The sequence below is a fragment of the Macrobrachium nipponense genome, chromosome 21, assembly GCF_015104395.2.
Source record: "Macrobrachium nipponense isolate FS-2020 chromosome 21, ASM1510439v2, whole genome shotgun sequence".
NCBI lineage: Eukaryota > Metazoa > Arthropoda > Malacostraca > Decapoda > Palaemonidae > Macrobrachium > Macrobrachium nipponense.
Window position 1 is genome coordinate 27,701,393 of NC_087212.1, and position 6,111 is coordinate 27,707,503.

The window sequence follows — 6,111 nt, forward strand, 5'->3', positions numbered from 1 at the left end:
GTAGAAGGAAGTGGTGGATATTCTGCTCCTATCCCTAGTGAAAGGGATAGGATGGGGCTCTGTCATATAGCTCACCTGCATCTCGTCCTCATCCAGCTTAGTGACGACCGTGGCCCTCTGCCCACAGGTAGAGGAGGAGGAAAAGATGGGAAGAGAGAGCCAGTCACTCACTCACTCACACATCCATCCACACAGTCACACCAGGACTCGATGCTGTTTCAGCCTGCGAGGGTCTGGGTTAGCTACACAACTTGTTGAGCAGCCACCACGGGTCCCAAGGAAAAGGTATCCAAGGACCCTGTGGGCAATATCCCGAAGGTAGAAGGACGTAAAGGTAGTCTGGTTAGACCAGACCCCTGCCTTCAGGACCTGCGCCACGGAGAAGTTCTTACGAAACGCCAACGAGGGGCCAATACTTCTGAAACTTCCGTTTGAGCTTTCCTCGGACGGGACGTACGGATGTCGTCACTACCATCAGCCTCATACGCCCTCCTGATGACCTCACGCAGCCAGAATGAAAGTGTGTTCTTGGATACTTCTTTCTTGGTGACCCCGGTGCTAACGAAGAGGCGTCGACACTCAGGCCTGAGGTGTCGAGTTCTCTTCAGATAGCGCCGTAGCGCCCTCACAGGACAAGCAGCATCTCATCCGCATCATTATCGGTGAAGTCCAATAGGGAGGAATCGTGAATGACTCGAACCTGTCGTCAGGGATCGACGGTTTCTGAGTCTTCGCAACGAAGTTCGGGACGAAATCGAGCGTCACAGATCCCCATCCCCTGGAGTGTCGTACATCATAGGAAAGACCATGAAGTTCCCCTACTCTCTTCGCCGATGCCAGGGCCAGCAAGAAGAGGGTCTTGAGGGTCAGATCCCTGTCTGACGACTCTCGGAGTGGCTCGAAACGGCGTTCGAGTCAGACTCCTAAGGACGAGAGTCACATCCCACGCAGGGGGCCTGAGTTCCCTGGGTGGGCAAGACCTTTCGAAGCTCCTCATAAGCAAGGAGATCTCGAACGAGTTCGAGATGTCCAATCCCCTCAGTTTCAGGACGAGCGCCAAGGCGGCTCTGTATCCTTTGACTGTGGGGACTGAGAGGAGCTTCTCTCGGCGAAGAAAAACGAGGAAATCCGCTACCTGCTGAAGAGTGGCTCTGAGAGGAGATAGACCCCGTCTACGACACCAACCACAGAAGACGGCCCACTTCCCCTGGTACACAGCTGCAGAGGACTGACGGACGTTTCCAGCCATCTCTGTTGCTGCGCTACGAGAAAAGCCTCTCGTTCGCAAGAGATGGTGGATAACAGCCAACCGTGAAGACGTAGAGACTGGACTGCTCGGTGGTACCAGCTCGACGTGTGGCTGGGCGAGAAGGTTGTGCCAAGGGGGAATCTCTCTCGGTTCTCCTGCGAGAAGAGCCAGCAGGTCCGGATACCAAATGGCCTGTGGCCATTTGGGAGCCACCAGGATCATCCTGAGATTCGGGGTGACCAGTGCTCGACTGATCACCTTGCAAATCAGGCTGAACGGGGAAAGGCATAGGCGAAGAGGTTGTCCCACGGGTGTTGAAGAGCGTCCTCTGCAGCTGCCCATGGGTCCGGCACGGCCGAGAAGAACACCTGGAGCTTCCTGTTGTGCCGGGTGGCGAACAGATCCACGACTGGTCGCCCCCACAGGTCGAAGAGCCTTTCCGCCACGTCCTGGTGTAGAGACCATTCGGTCCCTATCACCTGATCCCGACGGCTGAGCGTGTCCTGCTACTACATTCCTCTTCCTGGAATGTAGCGTGCCGACAGCTCTATTGAGTGTGCCTCGGCCCACTCGTGCACCTGCCGAGTCAACTGGTACAACGGGAGAGACACTAGTCCCCCCTGTTTGTTGACGTAAGCCACCACCGTGGTGTTGTCGCACATCAACACCACTGAGTGTCCCATCAAGCGGTCCTGGAACTCTTGGAGAGCGAGGAACGCTGCCTTGAGTTCCAGTACATTGATGTGAAAGGTACTTGTCGTTCTCGTCCCACACTCCTGAAGTCCAGCAACTCCTCCAGGTGTGCGCCCCATCCCTCGGTCGATGCGTCTGAGAACAGCTGCATGTCCGGGGGGGAGTGCGCAGGGCACTCCTCCTTAAGAGGTTCCTGTCGTCCAGCCACCAGGCTAGGTCCTGCCTCAACCTCCTGTGTCAGTGACACTGGAAAGCTTGGGGGATCCGTCGCCTGTGACCAACTCTCCTTTAGTCTCCACTGAAGAGACCGCAGGTGAAGCGCCCCGTGAGGGACTAACTTCTCGAGTGACGACAGGGTGTCCGATCACGACTTGCCATCGCTGAGCTACCTGTTCTGCCGAGACAGGAAACTGGTTGGCTGCCTCCCTGAATCTGCTGATCCGCGAGTCTGCGGTGGGGAAGACTCGCCCTGCTACCGTGTCGATCAGCATACCCAGGTACTTCATCCTCTGCTTGGGCTCGAGATCGGACTTTTTCGAAGTTCACAACGATCCCAGATCGCGACAGAACTCGAGCAGTCGATCCCTGTCCTGTAGCAACTGCGAGCGGGAGCTCGCCAGGACTAACCAATCGTCGAGATACCTCATCAGACGTATCCCGTGCGAATGGGCCCAAGCAGACACCAGAGTGAACACTCGCGTGAACACCTGTGGGGCGGTTGAGAGACCGAAGCAAAGTGCCCTGAACTGGTACACCGTCCCGCGAGGATGAAGCGGAGGTACTTTCTGGAGGACTGATGAATGGGTATTTGGAAATACGCATCCTTCAAGTCCACTGAAAGCATGAAATCGTTCTCCCTGATGGAGTCGAGCACTGAGCGTGCCGTCTCCATCGTGAACCGGGTCTGGCGAACAAACCGGTTTTCAGGGGGAGAGATCTATCACCGGGCGCCAGCCTCCCGTAGACTTTTCCACCAGGAAGAGTCGACTGTAAAAGCCCGGTGACTGATCCGTGACGATTTCTACAGCTCTCTTGCTCAGGCATGGTCTTGATCTCCTGTCTCAGTGCTACGTCCTTCGATTACCCTGGAACGTACGACTGCTGTTGGACCGGGTTGGAGGTGAGGGGTGGCCGAGATTCGAAGGGTAATAGATATCCCTCCCGAAGGACATCTACAATCCAGGTCTCGGCGCCGTAGCGCTGCCAAGTTGCCCAATGGCTGGCCAGGCACCCCCCCACTTCCGGCAGCAGGTGAGGGGGAACGCCGTCCCTAGCGTTTTCCCCCCTTTCTCGACTTCTTCCCAGAGCCTCCACGGGAGGAGGAGGGCTGGGAGGAGGGCTGGTTACGGCTCCCCTTGCCAGAAGTCGAAGAAGACAGAGTCATTCCCCGGGGCTTCGACGCAGCTACCGTCTTAGCCACCGAGGAAGGCGCTAGCCGAGCTCTTAGACTTGGCCGCAGCCCGAGGCTGCCCAGAAGCCTTCGAGACTGCCTGGTGAACCAGGCGGTCACTGTCGTCAGTGCGCCGTCTGTCCACCGCAGCGTCCACCATCTCTCCTGGAAGAGAGACGTGGAACTCCGTAAAGGTCCGTTGCGAAGTCCCAACCCCCGCCTTCACTACCCGGTGACGGCCGCCCATGGAAACCCGAGTAAGGACAGCGTCCCTTCGTCGGAGAACCAGGTTGGCCCACAGGTTCACCGTCTGGTGGGCAAGGAAGGAGATGGCTCTTCCCCCAGACTGGCAAAAGTCTCCTGAAGGCCAGTCATCTTCGGGAGAAATTCCCCCGGAGTTGGCTGCGACTTAGATACTGTGAGGGACCACAGATCTAGCCAGGAGACGGCCTGGAAAGCTGCCATGGCGGTAGATTCCAGGCCGAGTGCCTCTTGCTGCGAGAACCACAGGTTCTCGGACAGGAGCTGCTGCAGAGACACACCCGGAGTCAGCCTGGCTAAACTCCGGGTTCACCTGTTTGGGCGGCATCGGGTCTTCAGATGGCACGTAAAAACGCCGCTGTCGCAGCAGAGGAGGTGGAAGCAGCTTGCTCGACCTGCCAGACTTGAGCGAACCGTCTTGTCCGGAGACAAGCGATTCAACCTGGTCCAGCACTGAGTCCGCAAGCTCAGAACGCGGAAGGAAAAAAAAAAAACAAAGCCACCGTTGGTCTGGGTTCCCTCTTCGGGCCCCAGAACGACTCGAGCCGGGACGTGGGCTCGGATGGTGGGAGCGGCGATCCTTCCGCGAGGTCGTTGTGCTGACGAATCAGCGCAATAACCTCGGCAAAGTTACTCTGGATCTCAGGAGTGACTGCGTCCTGCGGAGTCGGACCGTCCAGTCCCTCAAACAGGACACCTCCCGAGACCCTCCTCCCTCAAGGAGAGGAGCAGCGACAGACCCCTCTCGGTCTCCTCCAACCACCTGTGCGTACTACCTGGCTGGTCCGAGAACCGAGCCTGGTACGTACGACGACGTGGTGGGATTCCTGAGGGGGCGCACCCCTCACGATCACTCCTCAATACCTCGCCCCTCCCGGTGTAACCCGAGGAGGTTGAAGGTATGGGAGAGAGAACCTGACGCTCCCTCCTCGCTCGCTGGCAGAACCAGCGGGCTTGGAAGACTGCAGGCGATCGCCAACCCGCGGTGGCGATCGAGCTGCAGACCTAGTCGAGCCGTCTCGCTGTGGAGAAACGGCTGGACCGAGAACAGCGGCCCGGTCTCGTGTGTCAGAGGAGCGGTGCTGGTCGCCGTACCCGATCGCTCTCTGTGAGAGTGACGGTCAGGCGACCGGCGAGCTCCACTGTCACGGTGAGATCGTGCGTATCCTCACGGTGCGTCAGTTCGCTGCTACCAGCCGTGGCTGGTGCCGGCGAACGGGGGGACCTCTTCCCAGCCTCAGCCCGTGGCCGGTCATGGACCGTCACGTCCGCCGGGTAGCCAGCTGCTCGCCGCAGAGCGAGAGCTGGTCTGGTGAGAGTCGCGTGAGCGGCTGTCACCAGTCTTCCGCTCCGTGCCGTGAACCTGACGCTGAGCGGACTCAGAGGTCTGGTTCCTGGCTGCACGGTCGCTGGTAGGCGACCGTACACTCGGTACCTCTCGCGAACGAGCGGCCGAGACGGACCCTGCTGCTGTGGCCGAACCACTGACAGCAGGTGATTGGAAGTGCCGGTGTTAGCCGGCACTCCTCTGGTCCCCGTAGTCTTCTTCCTTGCGGAAGAAGAGACGGGTCCTGCCCCCGAAGGAGCAGGGTGACCAGCGGAAGAACCCCCCCGTCTCACCAGAGCGAGACGGGCCCTTAGAAGTTCCCGAAGGAGACTTCTTAGGGGGGGGGGAGGAGGCGACCTTCTTCTTCTTCGGCGGGGGAGCCTTAGAAGAAGAAGGGGAAGAGGCGGCAGACGACGACGAAGAAGACGATGAAGACGACGACGACACCTTCCTCCTCTTCTTCTTCTTCTTCGTCAACCTTCTCAGGACCGACGTCAGATCTGTCATCCAGGACGGAGCCGGGGCTGCTGTTGCCGAAGCAACAGGGCCCGGACGCACCTGTCCGAACAGATCAGCATCGGGAGCAGCGGCGCCAGGAACAGGAACAACATCAGCAGGTGCAGGCATCACAGGAACGGCAGAAGAGACAGCAGGAGCAGGTACAGGAACGGCAGCAGTGGTCAACGTCACGTCCGTGGACAGCAGCTGGGCAGGTACGGCAGCCTGTGTAGGCGGTCCAGATGGGAGGACCAGCGGCACAGACATCCTAGGTACCGGTGGGAGGTCCAGGGGCGAGCTCTTCTGGGCACACGAAGTCGTCGGTCGCGGCAGCACGGCAAACCCAGGTGGCGGCATCACACTCCCCCGAGTTACGGCGACTGGCCCCTGCACCGATGTAGTGGGTGTCACAGAGACCGCGTGCTGGGTGTACACCAGGTGAGGAGGTGAAGCGTAGCCGGGGTGTTGTAAGGGTCGTGGTGGTGGTTCGTGACCGTTGCATGGGTGACCGCCACGGCGCCAGCAGAGATGGTAGAGCAGCCCTGGACACTCGGCACACCCTGCAGCCCCAACGATGCCCACACCTGTCCGAGGTCATCCTTCGCGGCAACCGCACCTGAGGAGGCAAAAGTCGGGTGATTAGGGGGATCCTCTACCCGCTCGCGCGAAGACGAACGGATAGAGGACCCAGAG